The sequence below is a fragment of the Palaemon carinicauda genome, chromosome 31, assembly GCF_036898095.1.
Source record: "Palaemon carinicauda isolate YSFRI2023 chromosome 31, ASM3689809v2, whole genome shotgun sequence".
Classification (NCBI taxonomy): domain Eukaryota; kingdom Metazoa; phylum Arthropoda; class Malacostraca; order Decapoda; family Palaemonidae; genus Palaemon; species Palaemon carinicauda.
The window spans coordinates 12,158,525-12,180,933 of NC_090755.1; the positions used below are offsets into that span (position 1 = coordinate 12,158,525).

Sequence of the window (22,409 nt, forward strand, 5' to 3'; positions counted from 1 at the left end):
TTGCCGGCCGGCACATGCATTTGAACCAGCGTTCTGCCGCCTTATAGCTCTTAAGTAGTATACTTTAGATCTAGTTATGATGGGTGCCGGCCGGCACATTACCTTCTATACTGTACCAGTATTCTTCAGTATAGTATATACTGTAGGGAGAAAACTATAGTATAGTACTGTTACAACACTGTGTTTTCTAACATTTTTGTGTTATCTTGCACAGCCCTTTGGTGTTGCCTTACAGATAAAGAAAGTGAGTTCTTTCTTGTCTACTATCCGGTATTTTAAAATCATCCTTTAGGTGTGAGCTACACCTGTTTCCTCTGGAAATTTTTCATTGGTTGCTCTAAGACAGATTAACCATACGATTTTATTATCTGGAAGGTTGCAACAATTGACTGTGCGGGAAACACAAGTGTGTGTCTTTCCTTTCTGTTTAATTATGCTAAACTATGTATATCCAGTGATACGTAGTTCACTTGATACTCATGGAAATTTCTTCTCTTTACAGGAGGACCATCCGAAGTGCGGAAGTGTTTTCTGCAACGTCCGCAGCAAGAACTTCTGCGGACATGATTTGTGTAGGAGGCACGCAGCATGCGCAGTCTCCAAAGGTGATCTCCGGTATTGGGACCCGCAGGTATGTACCGTGTGCACTAACCTGGTTGCTGAGGCTTTTGATTCCCCTAGGACGGCGGAGTCAAGGGATATAGCAAGGGAGAAGCTTCGTACCTGGGTAAGGGGTTTCCAGAAGAACACCTCTGGACTTTATCTTCCAAGTGAGAAGATGAGGGCTTACCTTTTCCCTAGAGCGTCAGCTGATGCAGTGATTCCCCAGCCTCAAATGGAGATCCCGGTAGTCCAGATCCCGGTGGATGCTGAAGTCGCGGTCGCCCTGCAGGACATCTAGTTGGACAACAGGATGTCGGAGGTGTCCGAGCGTCTGGAAGAGGACCTCCTGGCAGAAGACCAGGATGAAGATCAGGCTCCAGACATTGAAGAGGAAGAGGTCGACGAGGTGTCGGCTACTCCGGTTCAGGCCCCTGAACCTATTCCCTCAACATCGTCCGCTCTCCCAGAAGAGCTGGGACAGACCCTCTCCTCCATCATTGGAATGATCCAACAGATGCAGAGGGAGAATAATGAGAAGGCGGCTGAAATGGAGCTGCAGATGCGGAAACTTGCAGCATCACGTGGGCCCCAGAAGAGGCTCAACGTGAAAGACCTTCCCTTGTGCTCAGATGCTAACCCGTGGAGATATGCTGAGCACATGCCGATGACGGTCGGAAAGATCGTCATGTCGGAAAAGTTGGGCTCAGTTCCCGTTGAGGAGGTGGAATTCTGGCCCAGCAAAGGGTCGTATCCGGACTGTTATGTCCGTTTGAGGAAGGAACCAGCTTCAAAGGAGGAGACAGAGCCGAAGGAGGTCATAGTTATGGACCATGCTAAGGCTCAAGCTTTGCTTTCATGCTCGATGAAAGAGAGGGGCTTCACGAACTCAAAGGTTGCTGCTTTGAGTAAGAAGCACCCTTCCTTTGTGTCCTCTCCTGCTAGAGCCTTCCCCTTTATGCAGAAAGGGTTTGCGGCTGTGCTAAAAGCAGTCGAGGCTGGCAAGCCATGCCCCTCCTTGGAGGAGTGTAAACCTTTGTCTCTGGCCCTACCTATGGACCACAAGGACTGGAAGGACGTCCATCTTACCTTCTCAGTCGGGAAGTTGGAGGCTGATATTGCCGGACGTCAGTTCGGTGAGAACCTCCCCAAGCTGTCTGACTTTCTTTTGCGAAGGGAGCTCAAGACGAAAGAAAGACTGGCTGCCTCAATGTCTCTTCAAACCACTCTTGAGACAATGGCAAGTGACCCCAAGGTCCATGAGATGTTCATGGTAGTGGCTAAGACTCATCTGGCCACAGTGACGAAGGATCTTTACAGCTTCGTCAAGGCGAGGAGAGCTTGTAGGGAGTTTGTGTTCGCCTCGGCTGCGGTGAGGCACGAGCCAAGGAAACTAATCTCCTCCAACATTTGGGGCAAAGACCTTTTCCCTAACGAAGCGGTCAAGGAGGTTGTGGATAAGGCCGCCACGGAGAATAGAAACCTTCTCCAGAAGTGGGGCCTGTCTCTCAAGAGAAAGTCTTCCCCGGATGAGGGTCCCCAACCAAAGAGGAAGACTAAGAGGACTAGGCTACCCTCTCGACCAGCCAAGCCATTTAGACAGCAACAGCAACAGCAATTGCCTATGCCTTCAGTGCCCCAGATGGTGGCACAAACCCCGACCACATTCCAATGGGTACCCCAAGCCGTGTCGACGCAGTCTCCGGCATTTAACCCAACGTTCGAAGGGCAGTCAACTACCTTTCGAGCAAAGCCTAGAGGAGCAGCCAGAGGCTCGTCTAGACGCCCCTCAAGGGGAAGGGGATTCAGGGGTGGTCGCGGTCAGGGAGGCAAGACCTCAGGACAGCAGTCGAAGTGAGATGATACCGGTAGGAGGGAGACTTCAGAATTTGCGGGATCGGTGGACCTTCGATCCCTGGGCCCACAGCCTACTCAAGAATGGACTGGGTTGGAGCTGGTACAGCACTCCACCCCCGTGCCCTCGATTTTTCCAACACTCCACCCCCGTTCTGGAGGAGTACATTCAAGAACTGTTGGAGAAAAATGTGATCCGAAGGGTAAAGTCCATCAAATTCCAAGGGAGGCTGTTTTGTGTTCCCAAGAAGGACTCGGAAAAACTCAGAGTCATTCTGGACTTGTCGCCACTCAACAAGTTCATAGTGAACTGCAAGTTCAAGATGCTAACACTGCAACACATAAGGACCTTACTGCCCAAGAGGGCATTTACCGTCTCCATAGATTTGTCAGACGCCTATTGGCACGTTCCAATCAATCGCCGACTCTCCCCCTACCTAGGGTTCAAGCTACATCAAGACTATACGCCTTCAGAGCCATGCCATTCGGGCTAAATATAGCCCCAAGGATCTTCACGAAGCTTGCGAGCGTAGCTCTCAAACAATTACGCCTAAAGGGAATCCAGGTGGTAGCCTACCTGGACGACTGGCTGGTGTGGGCAGCATCCAAGACAGAATGCTTGCAAGCTTCCCTGCAGGTGATCCAGTTCCTAGAGTATCTAGGCTTCAAGATCAACAGAAAAAAGTCTCGACTTTCTCCATCTCAAAAGTTCCAGTGGTTGGGAATCCACTGGGACCTAGTGTCACACCGATTCTCCATCCCGGTGAAGAAGAGGAAGGAGATAGCTGGTTCTGTCAAGAGACTTCTGGATTCCGAAAGGATATCAAGACGCGAACAGGAGAGAGTGCTGGGTTCTCTCCAGTTTGCTTCGGTAACAGACCCGGTGCTAAGAGCACAGCTAAAGGATGCAACCGGAGTTTGGAGAAGTTATGCATCAAACGCGCGAAGAGATCTGAGAAGACCAGTTCCGCTTCGTCTACGTACTCTTCTCAGGCCTTGGTCCCAAGCCAGACAACTAAAGAAGTCGGTACTTCTTCAGCCACCTCCCCCCTCGTTGACTATTCACACAGACGCCTCGAAGGAGGGGTGGGGAGGTCATTCTCATCGGAAGAAGGCCCAAGGGACTTGGTCCAATCTATTCAAGACATTTCACATAAACTTTCTGGAAGCTATGGCAGTAATCCTTACCTTGAAGAAAGTCTCCCCGCGTCACTCGATCCACATAAGGTTGGTGCTGGACAGCGAGGTGATTGTGAGATGCTTGAATCGACAAGGATCGAGGTCACCACCTCTCAACCAGGTGATGTTGGCCATCTTTCGACTGGCAGAAAGAAGAAGTGGTACCTGTCGGCAGCTCACCTTCAAGGAGTCCGCAATGCGACAGCGGACGCTCTATCCAGGTTCACACCGATAGAGTCGGAGTGGTCCCTAGACGCAGAATCATTCTCCTTCATCTTGAGTCAAGTCTCAGAACTGCAGATAGACCTCTTTGCGACGAAAGACAACTAGAAGTTACCCCTTTACGTGTCCCCGTACGAGGACCCCTTGGCGGAAGCAGTGGACGCGATGTCCCTCGACTGGAACAGATGGTCCAGGATTTACCTGTTCCCTCCTCACAACCTTCTGTTGAGGGTCCTCAACAAACTGAGATCCTTCAAGGGAGTAGCGGCAATAGTGGCTCACAAGTGGCCGAACAGCGTGTGGTTCCCTCTGGCATTGGAACTACGGCTGAAGTTTCTACCGCTACCAGATCCAGTTCTGACCCAGCGAGTCCAGAAGTCGACTGTCTGCGCTTCATTACAGAAAACCCGGACCCTGCAGCTCATGATTTTCTCTCCCTAGCGGTGAGAAAGCGTTTCGGGATTTCGAAAGACAGCATAGACTTCCTAGAGGAATATAAGTGCAAATCTACTAGCAGGCAATATGAGTCATCTTGGAGGAAATGGGTGGCCTTTGTCAAGGCGAAAAATCCGCAGGAGATCTCGGCGGACTTCTGCTTATCTTTCTTCATCCACCTCCATGGTCAAGGGTTAGCAGCTAACACGATTTCAACGTGTAAATCCGCTTTGACAAGACCCATTTTATATGCCTTCCAGGTCGACCTCGCTAACGAGATTTTTAATAAAATTCTGAAAGCCTGTGCTAGGGTCAGACCTTCAGCATCTCCAAAGCCCATTTCATGGTCTTTAGATAAAGTTCTTCATTTCGCTTCACTATTGAACAATGAGGAGTGTGCATTAAAGGATTTGACCCAAAAAGTTATTTTCCTATTTGCACTCGCGTCCGGGGCCAGGGTTAGTGAGATTGTAGCCCTCTCGAGAGAGGAAGGTCGTGTTCAGTTCTTGGATGGGGAGAGCTGAACCTGTTTCCAGATCCTACGTTTCTCGCCAAGAACGAGTTACCCACCAACAGGTGAGGTCCCTGGAGAATCTGCCCACTGAAAGAAGATGCATCTCTATGTCCAGTAGAATGCCTAAAGGTCTATCTTCGTAGAACTTCAGACTTCAAGGGTGGTCAACTATTCAGGGGAGAAACATCAGGCTCAAATTTATCACTGAAACAACTCAGGGCGAAAATCACATAAGTATTTTATTCGCAGAGCGGATCCTGACAGTACACCCGCAGGTCACGATCCGAGGAAAGTTGCCTCATCCTTAAATTTCTTTAATTGTATGGATTTTGAACATCTTCGTTCATACACTGGCTGGAAGTCTTCCAGAGTGTTCTTTCGTCACTATGCGAAGCAAGTGGAGCAACTAAAGAGGTCTGTGGTAGCAGTGGGTTGCGTCGTTAACCCTGCTGTTTAACTCTGCAAGGGACAGTGGATTTAATTGGGACGATTAATTCCGGGGTGAGTGTGTAGTTACATACTGTTCTACAAACTAAGTGTGAGGGCACCGGGTTGCCCACGTTGACTGTTCCACTTTCAAAGGTGAACCTAGCATAAGTGCAGACGTGTGTGCTGAGCGTTTCTAACGCTAATGTGACTGATTAGTAATACAGACTTTTACAATTTTGATACCTCGGTATGTTAAAAGTGGCGCTAATGTTTTTCTTTCAGATAAACAAGTTTCTGTTTACTATCATGCTTATGCTTATTTTTTGGTTATCCTCCTCTTCTATATATATATAATTGTTGTTAACCTGTTTTATTTATTGTTTGTCAATAAACTAGTTCTTGCGAACCTTGCGTCTCCTTCACCTGTGTCAATTTATTGGTAATATTTGAGCATTACGTACTATGTATATTTATCTGGGATAATTCTAATAGATTGTTCCTTTATGCAAGCATTTTTTGCATTGGTTTATGTTTTCCCTTAGTGGGAGGACTCCATGCCCTAAGGGGACGGTGGCGGATATGCAAGTTTCCTCCTACTCGGATATAAACCTTTGTCCAATACAGTATTGAATGGAGAACTGGTCGATATTTCATATTGACGCAGTGGTTCTTTACAAACTATGCTTTACATGATATAGGGTGAGACCACTATATTGGCTTGTCTGTTATTCATACATAGGTATATGTACTCTTCGAGACTTTTCCAGAGTCTAGTAGGACTCTTCCCTGTAGGGGGCAGGAAGCACTAACATGGTTTATGGTTAGTTGAAAAGATGTATGACGGTAACATCTTAGGTCTCTAGGTCTAGTTGACCGGGGAAATACCTCCGGGGAGTACGGCACGTTTTGAGAATCCACAGATACAGTAATGCTCTGGTATACTTCCATCAGGACGACATGGCTTGAGCCCAAAAAACGGATTTTGAGCGAAGCGAAAAATCTATTTTTGGGTGAGATGGCCCTGTCGTCCTGATGGACCCGTCCTTCCCTTTCTATGAAAGGGCTGTAGGTCCCCTCCTTACATACAGTATCTGTAGCACCTCGTGTATCGCTACAAGTAATACAGATGGCGCCGTGAGCGGCGCAATGCACGCTTACGAAACGAGAGAGGAGAGATACCTTGCGAGCGGCTCTCCTTTTCTTTCTCGTTTTCGTTTTCTTGCCAATTGACCCCTTCAAAGTGTTCTCTCTGTTCGGGGTGCAGATTGCCATGTGGCATGTCAAGAATACGTCCTCTGATATTTCCCGATATCCCTGGTTCTTTTATTAGGGATATTCGCTCCAGGAGTTAGAATTCTGGGTACCTTATGGTAAATTCTCTGGGAATATCGCCATAGTTGTAATATACCCAAGGAAGCTACCCTATAGGAACTTCCATCAGGACGACATGGCTATCTCACCCAAAAATAGATTTTTCGCTTCGCTCAAAATCCGTTAATTAACCCCAAGAATAAGTCATATTTTCGAGTAAATCGGGAGTTTTTCTATAAAAAAAAAATTAGAAAATGTTGTTCTGACCAAAACTATAATAAAACCACATTTTCACCATAACACAATTAATATAATCTATCAATCATTTAAATTAATAATACCAAATAAAACAATATAGTATGTAAATTTTATGAGGTTTAAAATTGTGTATTTGAAAAATCTTCGATAATAGAAGTTCAAATGTCCTATAGGGTAAAATCAAATTCTTCAAATATATAACTAGACAGAAAATAGGTATTTGGAGTTGATATAAGCCTACATACATTAAAAGAAAATGGCTTATTTGTTAAAACTTACCATAATATGTATTTTACGTCAATATCCTTTCACAAACTAAGAAAAACTTTTAATATACCTTCGCGCTGACGGATGGAAACTCCAACTAAAGTTACTAAACTCTAAAGTTTCAAGTTTGGTAATAAACACTGTTGCCAACATACATTTATGAGAAGAGAAATTATGTATTTTTATAATCAAATTCTTTATATATATATATATATATATATATATATATATATATATATATATATATATATATATATATATATATATATATATATATATAATATATATATATATATGATTAATTATCTAAAAGAGTAACTTTTTCTACTACATATTACGAAGCTGTCTTGAAGACAGTGTTACCAACAAAAAAAATTTGAGCAAACTTGTTTTTGTTTTAAATTTCCCTTTTTAAATGTTTGTTTATATATATATATATATATATATATATATATATATATATATATATATATATATATATATATATATATATATATATATATATAGGTGCCGTTATAGTATGTGGCCTACCTTTTTGGATCTGTTATAGTATGTGGCCTACCCGGTTTGAATGTGTCCTACCTAAGCCGGTTTGAATGTGTCCTACCTAAGCCGGTTTGAATGTGTCCTACCTTAGGAAGAGTTTGTATATATATGTAATGAAATCAATTATTTTTCACAATAATTTTGACCATTAAAAGAAACTTTTATTAATGCATATTCCAATGGTCAAAGTCACTCCTTAATTTCACTCTATTTAATAAGTATCATACAGTGAAGTTTAAAGGATATTCATGAATGGCAAAGACAAGGGACAATGACAATGCCCGACCTTCTCCACCCAAGCTAGGACCAGGAGGGGCCAGGCAATGGCGGCTGATGACTCGGGAGGTAGACCTATAGGTTCTCCCAACCTTGAGCAAGGATGGTGAGATTGATACTACAAGAAACTGTAGAGCTTGAGCAGTTCTTGAACCCCAGTCCAGCAGATCGCCAGGCTACCCTAGATATGTTTGCTACTTTGATCAAAGGGTGCTACTATAGCGTGAGGTCTACCGCCATATGTCGCCTACCCAGCTGGAGGGTGAGGTCTACAGCGTGACCAGCGTCCCAGAGCCCCGCACCTAACCATCGAACATGTGAACTGCCCAAATCCATCAAAAACGTGACCTGTCCATATAAAAGGAAGCAAATGGAGCTCCAAAATCAGTTTTTCCCTCGGCCTAAAAGAGATATCAATTGAGCGATCGTGGTTGGACGCTAAAACGATAATTCTGAAGAGAATGCGAGGTGTTGGTCGTCAGCTGTTTCAGTCTCATCTTGATAATTTTTGCTGGAAGGTGATGAGAAAAACTTCCAATGATCTATTTGTGTCATTCTTAGAAGATGTACGAAGTGTGTATCGCTAGATTAACCTGTTTGATGGAAGAAGAGTGTATCGCTAGAATAGATGTATGGAAATATATGATAACCTGTTTGATGTACGAAGAGTGTATCGCTAGAATAAATGTATGGAAATATATGATACCATGTTTGATGTACGAAGAGTGTATCGCTAGAATAAATGTATGGAAATATATAACATGTTTGATGTACGAAGAGTGTATCGCTAGAATAAATGTATGGAAATATATGATACCATGTTTGATGTACGAAGAGTGTATCGCTAGAATAAATGTATGGAAATATATAACATGTTTGATGTACGAAGAGTGTATCGCTAGAATAAATGTATGGAAATGTATGATAACATGTTTATTTTTACCTTTATTCCTTTTTTTAAATGTAATTGGAAATCCAATGATCTATTTAAGTCATTTCTAAGATATGTTTAAATTAAGTGTTTATTGCTTAAACAAATGTATGAAATGTGTTTTATCTATGAGGGACGAATAACTCAGCAGTAGACCTCACGCTATAGTGCTAACGGGAGGTAGATCTCACGCTATAGTGTGGTAGACCTCACGCTATAGTAGCACCGATCAAAGTTTGTTCTAGGTAGCAAAGACCATGATAAAGGGGCCATGGATATATAGCGTATAGTTTCTAGTTTTGAACAAATCTTAATATTTTATAGTGGCCATATAAGGTCATATGAACAGGCTGTCATCGGCCAGATGTATCTTAAGCTGGCTATACTGTATGTATAAATCTATTTTTTTCTCCGAGTGTATGTAGGTTACTTGAAATCATTAGCAACTTGTACTTTGAAACATATGGCAAGTAAAGGTCCGCACTGCATGTGAGAGGCGTACTGTTGGCATTACCTCTATATAGAAATTCCATTGTTACTTATTTGTTAGAGAAGATGCCTGATCTACATGCTTTAAATTAGACCTACATCGTACATATAATTATAGATATTCATTCAGGTTTATTAATAACCTACTAAAATTCAAAAGACCATTACTTCAATGCTTCAATAAATTATCCATTCCATCAAAATTTATATATCCTTGAAAATGTATTTTTTTTTTCCAGCATTTGTCGAGCTACTGGGTCTGGCCACACACCTGAAAACTAGTGGCTTGGTTCTTTTCTAATCAAGGAACAAATTACTAAGAAGAATGGCAGGTGTAATGAAGATTAATGAGTATAAAAGTGTCACGACTGAGATGTTGTGGGCATGTGTTGAGAATGGTTAGGGGAGAGGGAGTGAAGGCAGCTTGTGAGGAATTTGTAAGGGGAAGAAGATCAAGAGGGAGGCAGAGAATTAGATGGTGAGATAAGATGAAGGATGATATGGAGAGAAGAGGTTTGGGGGAAGAGGATGCCTTTGATGAAAGAGATTGTTGATGGCTTATCAGGCACCGACCCCTTAATGAGTTAGAGAGTTAGGGGGTCCTTTGACTTGCCAGACAGTACCATATTGGATCCTTCTCTCTGGTTACGGTTCTTTCCCTTTGCCTACACAGACATCGAATAGTCTGGCCTATTCTTTACAGATTCTCCTCTGTCCTCATACACCTGACAACACTGAGATTACTAAACAATTCTTCTTCACCCCAGGGGTTAACTACGGCAATGTAATTGTTCAGTGGCTACTTTCCTCTCGGTAAGGGTAGAAGAGACTCTTTAGCTATGGTAAGCAGCTCTTCTAGGAGAAGGACACTCCAAAATCAAACCATTGTTCTCTAGTCTTGGGTAGTGCTATAGCCTCTGTACCATGGCCTTCCACTGTCTTGGGTTAGAGTTCTCTTGCTTGAGGGTACACTCAGGCACACTGTTGTATCTAGTTTCTCTTTCTCTTTTTTGTTGAAGTTTTTATTGTTTATATAGGAAATATTTATTTAAATGTTGTTACTATTCTTAAAATATTTTATTTTTCCATGTTTCCTTTCCTCACTGAGCTATTTTCCCTGTTGGGGCCCCTGGGCTTATAGCATCCTGCTTTTCCAACTAGGGTTGTAGCTTAGCATTTAATAATAATAATAATAATAATAACGGTGGGGAAGAAAGATAAAGGGTTAAGAGTCGTCTTTGCTGGCAATTAAGTTATTACTGCTACCATTCATCAAGGGGTCTGGCCCCCATCTTTACTTACAAAAAAAAAAAAAAAAAAAAAAAAGAAGAAAAAAAAAACTCATTTTTAGCTCTTCTCTTATTATCCAATCGCAACTTCCTCCAAAAGCACTGCATGACCTATCTGGCCACATTGCAGGGATAAAATGCTCAAAATCCATAAATCAACTAAAGAAAAAAAATTATCCTTAAACTTTCAGATGAATATGAATCATGTTAGATATATTAATACACTTTAGACATGCTTACATTTACTAGGAATTTTATCCATTAATATTCATACGGGGATAATCTATGGAGATTAAACTTTGTATTAGATGATAAACATAAGAAATATGAGCTGCACTGCCAAGCATTGGGGCTTAAGAGGCTATTCAGCACCCATGTGCAATGGGGAAAAAATCATTCACATTATGTAAGAAAAGTTAACGAGGTTTTAGATGTACAAGATGGAAGAGAAGGAGCCATAACAGATGTAGGTCTCTAGTAGTTAGCTAAGAAGTGAGATCTGTTCTGCAAAAGTGGATCGAGAGTGAGGTAGAAGGAAGTGAAAATAGAGTGATGATGGCTAAAGTGATGCCGCTGAACCTACCTGTTTATGCTTATATTGTACCGTACACTTATGCGAGGAATTTTCTTCCATTCCTGAATTTTACTTCACGGGGACAACTGCGAACAACCTTCCCATCATTAAACCTTACAGACCCCAAGGTCCATAACCAATTGTCAACCTAGCAGGTCATATACAAACTTTGCCATGAAAACCAAAATGCATTTTCTTGCTAGTTTCATAGTCTCATGTACAGTACATGGAGTCCTGCATTATACATAGAAAATCCCCATGTATTTTCTGGACAAACAAATTACAAGCTGTAATTACTTTGTATTCCCTCTCTCAAATGTTTTAGATGCATTTGGTTATACAATTTTGGGCTATAAGACCTGGTTTTGGAGCAGTGGATGACATTCACCACCAAAGTGAAAAGAGTGGGAGAACTCAGAGTTTTACTACAAGGTTAAAGTTCAATAAGTGTCACACAGTAGATGATAAGTGTGAACTGAATGAGTTACTCAAACTTCAACCTGTGATTTCGGATTTCCATCGGGAAAAAAAGGGGATACTATTATAATTATTACTTGCTAAGCTACAACCCTAGTTGGAAAAGCAGGATGCTATAAGGCCAGGGGCCCCAACAGGGAAAATAGCCCAGTGATGAAAGTAAACAGGAAACAAATATTTTAAGAAAAGTAACATTAAAATAAATATTTTCTATATAAACTGTAAAAACTTTAACAAAACAAGTGGAAGAGAGGTAAGACAGAAGTGTGCCCTAGTGTACCCTCAAGCAAGAGAACTCTAACCCAAGACAGTGGAAGACCATGGTACATAGGCTACGGTACTACCCAAGACTAGCGAACAATGGATTGATTTTAGAGTGTCCTCCTCCTAGAAGAGCTGCTGATCATAGCTAAAGTCTCTCTTCTACCTTTACCAAGAAAAAGTGGCCACTGAACAATTACACTGCAGTAGTTAAACCCTTGATAGAAGAATTGTTTGGTAATCTCAGGGTTGTCAGGTGTATGAGGTCAGAAGAGAATATGTAAAGAATAGGCCAGACTATTCGGTGTATGTGTAGGCAAAGGGAAAATGGACAGGAATGAAAGACAGACTGCAGGATTTGTGTATTTGGGCTACAGAAACTGGTGTCAAGTCCTTTTGAGACTATTCAGCATCAAAGGCCAACTGGGGGAAACGTTCCAGTTACACTATGGAGTAGACTAGAGGTTAGATGAGGTGGAACAGCAAGATGGAGGAAAAGAAGCGAGAATGGAGGCAAAGTAGAAAGATAAAAAACCGGTGCAGGGGCTAAGGGTTGAAGGAATGTAACCAAGTTCAAGTACTTGAAAAAATTCAGTGCGAGGCACACTGGCGGAACTAACATCCGCACGTAGTGTATAGGATTTGGTGAAATTTTACAACACTATGTAAAGGAAAAAGCAAACATTACAACCACTTAACCAGTGATTACATTAAGGGCAGTGACAAAAGCTAAAGAAAGTGTTCCCTTTAACTAGAAATTGGTTGATTAAATTTGGACCTAAAGCCAGGAACTTTTCCTGCCGCAACTACACTTCAAATCCTGTTCTTATGATCCAAGTAATTTTTTTTTACCAACTTCAGTTTAGACATCTTTCCTTCACTTCATTTTAGCCTCAAATATTTGCATTCTATGGCTAAGTCTTTTTGATCTCCTCACCAGGTCCCCTCATTTATAAACAAACATCTAGCCGGTTGCTTATAAAATTCCGGGGAACTGTAAGTAATGAGGGGTTCATGCAAGGTGTACTGTTTGTAACTAGGTTTGAGAAGTGGCAGCAAGCGTTAAGATGGCTGGTTTGCAGCGTCATCCTCATGCCTGCAAATGTAGCAACGTCACTCCCAAGTGGGCAGGACAACTTTCTTGGAGTTGTTGGCCTGATCAACCCGCAGAGGAACTTCATCATGCATATGAATTGGGGCAAGTGAAAAGACATCACGCGTAGGAACAGCGGCAAGTACAGGCTTATGCTGAACCGTAAATAGAAAACACATTATGAATTACCGAGAGTTTTGTCACAACTTCTTAGGGCTAATAGGCTTAGAAGATAATTGTTTAGAACAACTTTGTGTTCTAAGTTTTGGGGGTATGGGGATGAAGATTCCTGGGAACTCAGATGAGATGGTTGCTGAGGACCCTTGGGTGTACAATGCAAGCTTGGTTTGTGGAAAAGAGCTGGAGACTGGTAATAAGGATATTCCAACAAGGCTTCCTCAATACCAGGGGAAATGGCAGGCTCAACTCTAGGGTTCCGCAAACAGGAATGCGGGGAGACTCACAACGCTCGGATTGGAGATACCTCCATGTGTCAAGATCTTCTCTGGATGATCAGCCATATAAAGTTAATTACTTCAAACCCTCATGGAAGGTGAGGGAAACCTACTCATAACAGAGTAATCAGGGACTGAGGGTACCGAGATCAGATCTGGCTCTGGTCGCGCAGCGGCCGTAGCAAAGGGATCCGCTTCAAGTATCAAAGCAAGCTCATACTGTACATTATCAACACTGGGTGATAAAACATTCAACAAAATTATTAAGGCTGTCATCATTTGGGACTGGAGCCTCGGCTGGTTCCTGACAGGAAAAACCAGGTTGGTGGATAACTTTCGCCACAGAAAGAAAAATAGTTTCTTGCTACTCATGGAAGACAAATTAATTTGTTCCATGTGACGAGAACGATATCTGCTCACTGACAGGACGGCCACTCCCTACAGCACTCGCAAGGGGATTGCATTAAACACCTCTTGCCACGGCAACAGGGGCAAACACAATACGGCTCAACATCTAGATAACTCATGAAGGTGCCACAGGGATGTCTGTCACATCCAGGCCACAAACGCATATTAGGGTTACTAGGCATAATTGCACTTACTCCCAACTCACAGATAATGATAGTAATGCAAGTGACAGTAAATAATAAAATACACACAAGGCACAAGCACTAAAAGGTTATGCTTGGTGAATGCAGATATTTATATAGTAGAGAGGAGGGATAAGTCATCTTAACACTACCAGGTGAGTAATGAAGCACGTCATGCAACAGAGACCTATGGTGCCACGCACTGTGGTTGCTAAGCAACTGTATTGTGATGCAATCAAAACCATTTTTCTTTTGGCTGGCCGTAGAAAACAACGCACTTTAATGACAAGAAGTTTGTATCTGCGTAGGAATAAATGGTGGCAACATTTCCCTAATGAAAAGGTGTTAGAATTAATATTGCTTAGAATGCAGTACTCTACTCATTCTACCTTTAGTTTCACAGCCCACTAATGTGCATTATTCCAAATTATATGATTTACAGTACTGTATTTAAAATGATATTTTCCTTATAAAATAAATTTTTGAATATACTTACCCGGTGAATATATAAATAGCTGACGTCTCCGACGGCCCGACAGATTCCAAAAAACTCGCGAGCGATCGCCATGAAGGTTGCGGGTGTGCCCACCAGCGCCGACTATCGGCCAGATACCGCATATACTTCTCAACCACTCCAGTTCTTCTCAGTCCGCAGGGTCTCTATCGGGGAGGAAGGGAGGGCCTTTAATATTATATATTCACCGGGTAAGTATATTCAAAAATTTATTTTATAATGAAAATATAATTTTTAAATATTAAACTTAGCCGGTGAATATATAAATAGCTGATTCACACCCATGGTGGTGGGTAGAGACCAGTATTATCACAATAAAGGTGTATATGCTCAAGAGTTTTTGACAAACATTTCATAAAAACAAACTTAAGTATAGGTACCTGGTAAGGAAGCTGACTCTGATGATTACTCTGCCTCATTAATCCGCTTTCCTCACGAAGCCCAGCCATCCTCTCAGGATGCTGAAAGACTCCCAGGAGCTGTTATATCCAGGGCGAACACCCCTATAACAGGAACTCATCAATACCCTTAATCTGGGCGCTCTCAAGAAACAACATTTTGACCACCCGCCAAACCAAAAAGATTGCGAAAGACTTCCTAGTCTTCCGTACAACCCAAGACAAGATTAAAACATTTCAAGAGAAGATTAAAAGGATATTGGGATTAAGGGAATGTAGTGGTAGAACCCTCACCCACTACTGCACTCGCTGCAACAAATGGACCCAGTGTGTAGCAGTCCTCATAAAGAGTCTGGACGTCTTTCAAGTAAAATGAAGCGAACACCGACTTGCTCCTCCAGAAGGTCGCGTCCATAATACTTCGAAGGGATCTATTTTGCTTAAATGCCACCGAAGTCGCTATCGCTCTCACTTCCTGAGCCTTGACCTTAAGCAAACTACGATCCTTCTCACTTAAATGAGAATGTGCCTCCCGGATTAAAAGTCTAACAAAGTAAGATAACGCATTCTTAGACATGGGCAATGAGGGCTTCTTAACGGAGCACCATAAAGCCTCAGAACAACCTCGTATTGGTTTAGTTCTACCCCTGTTGCCGTGGCAAGAGGTGTTTAATGCAATCCCCTTGCGAGTGCTGTAGGGAGTGGCCGTCCTGTCAGTGAGCAGATATCGTTCTCGTCACATGGAACAAATTAACCCTTTTACCCCCAAAGGACGTACTGGTACGTTTCACAAAACTCATCCCTTTACCCCCATGGACGTACCGGTACGTCCTTGCAAAAGAATGCTATAAAATTTTTTTTTTTCATATTTTTGATAATTTTTTGAGAAAATTCAGGCATTTTCCAAGAAAATGAGACCAACCTGACCTCTCTGACAAAAATTAAGGCTGTTAGAGCAATTTAAAGAAAATATACTGCAAAATGTGCTGGGAAAAAAATAACCCCTTGGGGGTTAAGGGTTGGAAATTTCCAAAGAGCCTGGGGGTAAAAGGGTTAATTTGTCTTCCATGAGTAGCAAGAAACTAGTTTTCTTTCTGTGGCAGGCAACAAGGCAGGCCTTGACATAACAAGAACCCGGCAGCCCGATGCAACCAACATCGGAGAAGCCGCCTGTCTCATATGTCTTGAGCCGCGGTGAAAATGATGTGGGCCAAGTGTGTGTGCATGGCCGTTGCAAAGCCACGACCCCCCAAAACAAATATACCTAGCTACTGGCATTCTGTCGTTTCCTCCACCCTTCTTCATCTCTTTCTCACCATCATCATCACCACCACCAGCAAGTCCTGAGGCGACAGCACTGTGGGTGAAGGGGGCAGGCCTGGATAGCTGGAAGCCCTTAGCCCACGACTGCACTCAGGCGGCGAGTCTAAGATTCAGTCGCTCTCTGGTGACGGTGCCGTGACACCAGAGTTCGGCAGCTGGACCCGTGACTGGGCTGGCCTATTGAGGACACCGCAGCCCACCCCACATGGGGAGGCCCCTAGAAAAGGTGGGGTAAACATCGGACACGGCAAACCCGTCTGGTCAGCTCACCGCAGCTGGCGGACATCCCACTAATGCGGTCGAAATAACAAGAAAAAAATATTAACCTTAGGTGCGTGGAACATCCGCACCCTCCAAGACGTGACGAACACCAACCGCCCGGAACGACGTACAGCCCTCGTCTGCAAGGAGCTAGCCCGCTTCAATGTTGATGTGGCGGCTCTTAGCGAGACCAGACTACCCGAAGAGGGCAACATCAGGGAAGCTGGAACAGGCTACACCATCTTCTGGAAAGGCAAGGCCCTAGAGGAGCCTCGCATCCACGGTGTCGGCTTCGCCATCCGTTCCCAGCTAGTGCAGCAGCACAACCTTGCTCCCAAGGCCATCATTGAGCGCCTGATGACTGTCCGCATCCCCATCACGCGGGACACACATCTCACCCTGATCTCTGTCTACGCCCCGACTATGACCTCAACCGATGATAACAAAGCTGCCTTCTACACCCAGCTCGACCGCACCATCCAGGCAGTGCCCGCCAACGACAAGCTCGTTGTGCTTGGCGACTTTAATGCCCGAGTAGGCAAAGACCATCGCCTGTGGGAGGGAATCATCGGCCGCCATGGCATTGGAAATTGCAACGCCAATGGCCAACTCCTACTGGGTCTGTGTGCAGAACACCAACTTGTGGTAACCAACACCATCTTCCAGTTACCAAAGCGACAAAAGACCACATGGAGACACCCACGGTCTAAACACTGGCACACCCTGGACTACGTCCTGACCAGAGCCAGAGACCGAGGAGACGTCCGCATCACCCGATCCATGCCCGGAGCGGACGACTGCTGGACGGACCACAGACTCCTCATCTCCCGACTCTCCGTGACGACCCTACGACCACCCAGAAGGGCACCTGACAGCGTACCACACCAACGCTTTGATTGTAGTAAGCTCCGCAACCCACAGGTGGCACAGAACTACAAGGAGGCCTGCGAACAATACCTCGCAGACCCTGTGGGTCAGGCCACTGTCGAGCACCACTGGATCACCCTCAGAAACGCCATGGGCCGTGCCGCGGAGGAAACACTAGGCTTCACCACCAAGAAACGGCAGGATTGGTTTGATGAGAATGATGCTACCATCTCTCTTCTCATTGAAACCAAACGACAAGCACGCCTGACTTTGGAAAACCAACCAACAGCAGCTAACAAATGTGCTCACAAGGTGGCTGAAGCTGGTTGCCAAAGAGGTATCCGTGAAGCCCAGAACACCTGGTGGCAAATAAAAGCTGCAGAAATACAGAGTTTCGCTGACCAACATGACCTGCGCAGCTTCTATGCAGCAACAAAAGAAATATTCGGTCCCACACGGTCATCAGTGGGCAGCCTGAAGGACGCGGATGGGGCCACGACCATCACCGACAACGAGGGCATTCTGGCCAGGTGGAGGTCTCACTTTGAGAACCTCCTCAATGACCAAGCAGACACCCCAGACGATCTCCTGCGAATGACCCCGCAGCATCCCGTCCGTCACTGGATGGCACTACCACCCTCCATCCATGACTTCAACAACGCCCTGCAGCGCATGAAGCCCGGCAAAGCCCCAGGGCCAGACAACATCCCGTTGGAGCTCCTCACTCACGGTGGCCCCGGCTTGAGGAACCGTTTAATGCTCCTTACAGTGAACCCTCGCTACTTCGCGGTTCGACAATCGCGGATTCACCACTTCGCGGGGTTTTCCCATAACCCATATATATATACATATCGCGGATTTTCCGGAAAATTCGAAAATACCGCGAAATCTGAAGATAACCAAATACGATATTTTGTTACCTGTAATTCCATTAATACTGTAATTAGTAATATCTGCTCTTACTGATTGTTCATTGCATTACATATGATATATAACTCAGCACAGAAAGAAATAAAACACGAAAAGAGAATGTGATCATACGATAATTCAGTACGTAGTAAAATTAAATCGAACATGAAACGCAAATCAGATGCAGTCATACCATATTAGAATGGTGTGTACTGTAATGGATGTGCTTCTTTTCCATGAATCTTTTGTATGTATACGTACGTAGTACAGTACTGCATCCAATAATATTCTTTGTTGCAAAAATCACATTTCGAATACTGTACTGTAAGCGTACGAGAGAGAGAGAGAGAGAGAGAGAGAGAGAGGCGTAAAATAGCGTACGTAAATTTTTATTATTATTGTTATTATTATTATTATTGTTGTTGTTGTTAATAAAATTATTATTGTTATTATTATTAATCATTATTATTATTATTATTACTGTACAGTATTATTATCATTACTGTATTTATTATTATTACGGTACTGTATTGTACTTAATCTACGTACGTTCAGTATGCGCGGGGGCATCTTCTATGAGTAACCAACGCGCCATAGTACTAAGACGGGTTGTGATTGGTTCAAGCGCTGATAGATGACGAATCAAAACTCAAGTTTTGTTATCTAGCCTGTGATTGGTGTTTTACCCGCATCTTCTACCCGCAGCATCAAAGTTCTCGCGGGGCTGCATCGTTCACTTTCTCTTTCCGCGTATTGCTGAGTAGACGTTCTTAAGTTTGTGAAGTTTAATCTGTGCTGTGTGCGACTGTTTTAAGTTGAACTTTTTGTTGAACTTTCTGTTACAATGCCTCCCAAGCGTTCTGCTTCTAGTAAGGCTGGTAGTGAGCCTAAACGCCACCGAAGAATGATGACGATAGCTGAGAAGGTTACGCTTCTCGACATGTTAAAAGATGGTAGAAGTTACGCGGCCGCCGGCCGCCATTTTGGCATCAACGAATCCACCGTTCGCTACATCAAGAAGGACGAGGCGAACATTAGAAAGACTGCTGCAATCACCTTTAGCAGATCAGCGAAGCGAGTCGTTACAACGCGTAATAAAACGATCGTACGCATGGAAGGTGCTTTAGCTGTGTGGATTGCCGACTGCCGGAAGAAGAACATAGCGTTGGATACGAACACCATCCAAACAAAGGCTTTGAGCTTATATGAGAATTTTGCTGCAAAGGAACCTAAAGAGGACGACGGCAACCATGCTGAAGATGATGATGATGCAGATGATCCTCAACCAGGGACATCCACTGATTCCCAGCCTCAGAAACGTTTTTCCGCAAGCAAAGGATGGTTCGCGAAGTTTCAGAAACGCTTCGCCCTGAAAAGCGTTTCCCTGCATGGGGAGTCTGCTTCCGCTGACACTGCCGCTGCTGAAACTTACGTGAACCAGACTTTCAAGAACATTATCGCTGAAGGTGGATACAAGCCGGAACAAGTCTTTAATATGGATGAAACCGGCTTGTTTTGGAAGAGAATGCCGTCGCGAACTTTCCTGTTCAAAGAGGAAGCCAAAGCCTCTGGCTTTAAGGCATTCAAGGATCGCGTTACCCTCGTGATGTGTGGCAATGCTGCTGGATTTTTGTTAAAGCCGGGGCTTATTTATAAGTCGAAAAATCCTCGCGCTTTGAAAAATAAAAATAAGAATCTCCTTCCCGTGTACTGGATGCATAATCAAAAAGCATGGATTACAAAGATGCTGACCTCCAACTGGTTCCACCAGTGTTTCATCCCGCAAGTCCATGAATATCTCTTAGAGAAGGGCTTGCCATTCAAGATCCTTCTCCTTATGGATAACGCTGGTGGACACGCAACTGACCTGTCGCGTGAGGGCGTTCAGGTTGAGTTCCTGCCACCCAACACCACGTCATTAATTCAACCAATGGACCAGGGGGTTATCAGGGCGTTCAAGGCCCTCTACACGAAGAATACCTTGGCGGACCTCGTTGCGTGTGTGGATGCTGCCCAAGATGACGAGGATGAAGACTTCAACTTGAAGGCGTACTGGCGGCAGTACACCATAGCCACGTGCCTGCAGAATATTCAAAAGGCACTTCAAGAGATGAAACCTGCAACCGTAAATGCGAGCTGGAAGAAGCTGTGGCCCGATATTGTTTACGACGACAAGGGATTTACTCCGTCGGAAATCCAACACTCTGCAATACGGAAATCTGTGCAGTTGGCTGCCATAATTGGGGGTGACGGGTTTGGCGACATGACGACTGAAGACGTCGACGAGTTGTTGGACTGCCATTCCCAGCCCCTAACTGACGCAGACCTCGAAGACCTGACGAAATCGGCAAGTGAGGAAGAGAGTGAGGGTACCCAGGAAGAGACCCAAGAAAATGTCGAAGAAACGGGCTTAACATTAGAACGGCTTGCCAAGTTCTGCAACCATATGAAGGAGGCGAAAGAAATGTTACAAGAGTGGGACGAGGATATGGTTCGCTCGATGCAATTCTGCAACAAGGTTGATGACATCACGACTCCCTACAGGATGCTCTTGGATCGAAAAAAGAAGCAGCGGCAACAACTTCCGATCACAATGTTTTTTCAGCCTCGCAAAAAAGAGCCAGTTCCTCCTGCTAGTACGCCTTCGGAAGAAATTGAAGAAGTCGAAGAGGTGTCCCAGGAAAAGACACCTCCGTCTGAAGAGACGTAAAATACTATCATTGACTGCACAGTAGAACACATCATCAGCTTCATCATCATTTCTACTGTGCAGCAAATTCATCGCCATCGTCATTCAAGTTTTTCTTGAACTTCTTTCGTGGTGAGTACAGTAACAATCTTTATTTTTTACTTTAACCTGTTTTATAGTTTAGTAATGTACGTACTGTATGCATTAAGTTAAAGGGAAGGTTTTAAAAGTCTACATGTTGTAACCTATCATATTTTTTTTGTTTAAAATTTACATTTACGTACGTAAAACAATCTCTCTCTCTCTCTCGTAAATTGTTTTCCTGCTTTGCTACGTACAAGTACTGTATAATTTATATTTGTAAGGTAACATATTTTGTAAATGCTTTTACTGTAAATACTGTATGTACTGTATCATTATTTATCACTATCATCATGCGCGTTAAATGCCTTGTTTGTTCTGAGCGTGGTTGTTTACTGAGCGTACACGCCGTCGTTTCAGGCGGCGTCATAAAGAAAAAGATTTCATTTGGAAGTCCTAAGAAAAATACGTAAACTAAAACATTGGTAATAAAAAAATCAACATACAGTACTGTATAATCAATATAATCGATGCAAAAACTAACCTATACGTACATATATGTGTACACTAAATGAGTTTGTTTCTTCATTATGATCAGAGATGAACGTAAACAAAACATTGGTTGCCATTTTTTATCGTGCTTTTTAGGTGTTTAGGAAACACATGATATAAAATCGCCTTTAATATTTGTGCCTGTTTTAGTTTAGGGTGCTGTAGTACATGCATTAAGTGTTCTGTACATTAAAGGGTGGTTTGTTAACAGTACTACGTACAAGGGAAGGTTTTAAAAGTCCGAATATACATGTTAAATAAATAGGTAAATATGCTGTCACTACTTCGCGGATTTTCACCTATCGCGCCCGCGTCTGGAACCTATCTACCGCGATAAACGAGGGTTCACTGTATACTGAAAATATGGGAGACCAAGACCCCCCCCAGTGACTTCCGCGATGCAAACATCACTACCATCTTCAAGAAGGGAGACAGGGAGAACTGTAACAACTACCGGGGAACATCACTACTAAGCATCGCGAGTAAGATTTTCGCTCGGATTCTCCTTGACCGCCTCCTTATTCTCACAGAAGACGTCCTACCAGAGTCCCAGTGCGGCTTTCGACCTTCCCGCGGGACCATAGACATGATCTTCTGTGCACGACAACTACAAGAGAAGAGCCTCGAACAACAACAGCCCATAATGTTCATCTTCTGGGATTTGAAAAAGGCCTTCGACAAAGTACCTCGACCTGCCATGTGGGCTGTCCTCAAAAGATATGGCTGCCCACCCGATTTTGTCAAGCTGGTGCGTGCCCTCCATGA

The 22,409-nt window shown here is 43.7% G+C and overlaps 1 long non-coding RNA gene across 3 annotated transcripts in view; it reads right to left on the minus strand.

Moving 5' to 3' along the window:
* Positions 1 to 7,186, minus strand: part of LOC137624291 (uncharacterized) — a 195,575-nt gene extending 188,389 nt beyond the window's left edge. For all 3 annotated transcript variants that reach the window (XR_011040707.1, XR_011040706.1, XR_011040708.1), the window contains exon 1: positions 7,082 to 7,186. This is a non-coding gene — a long non-coding RNA (uncharacterized lncRNA). The remainder of the gene's footprint in view (positions 1 to 7,081) is intronic.
* Between the last annotated feature and the right edge of the window lie 15,223 nt (positions 7,187 to 22,409).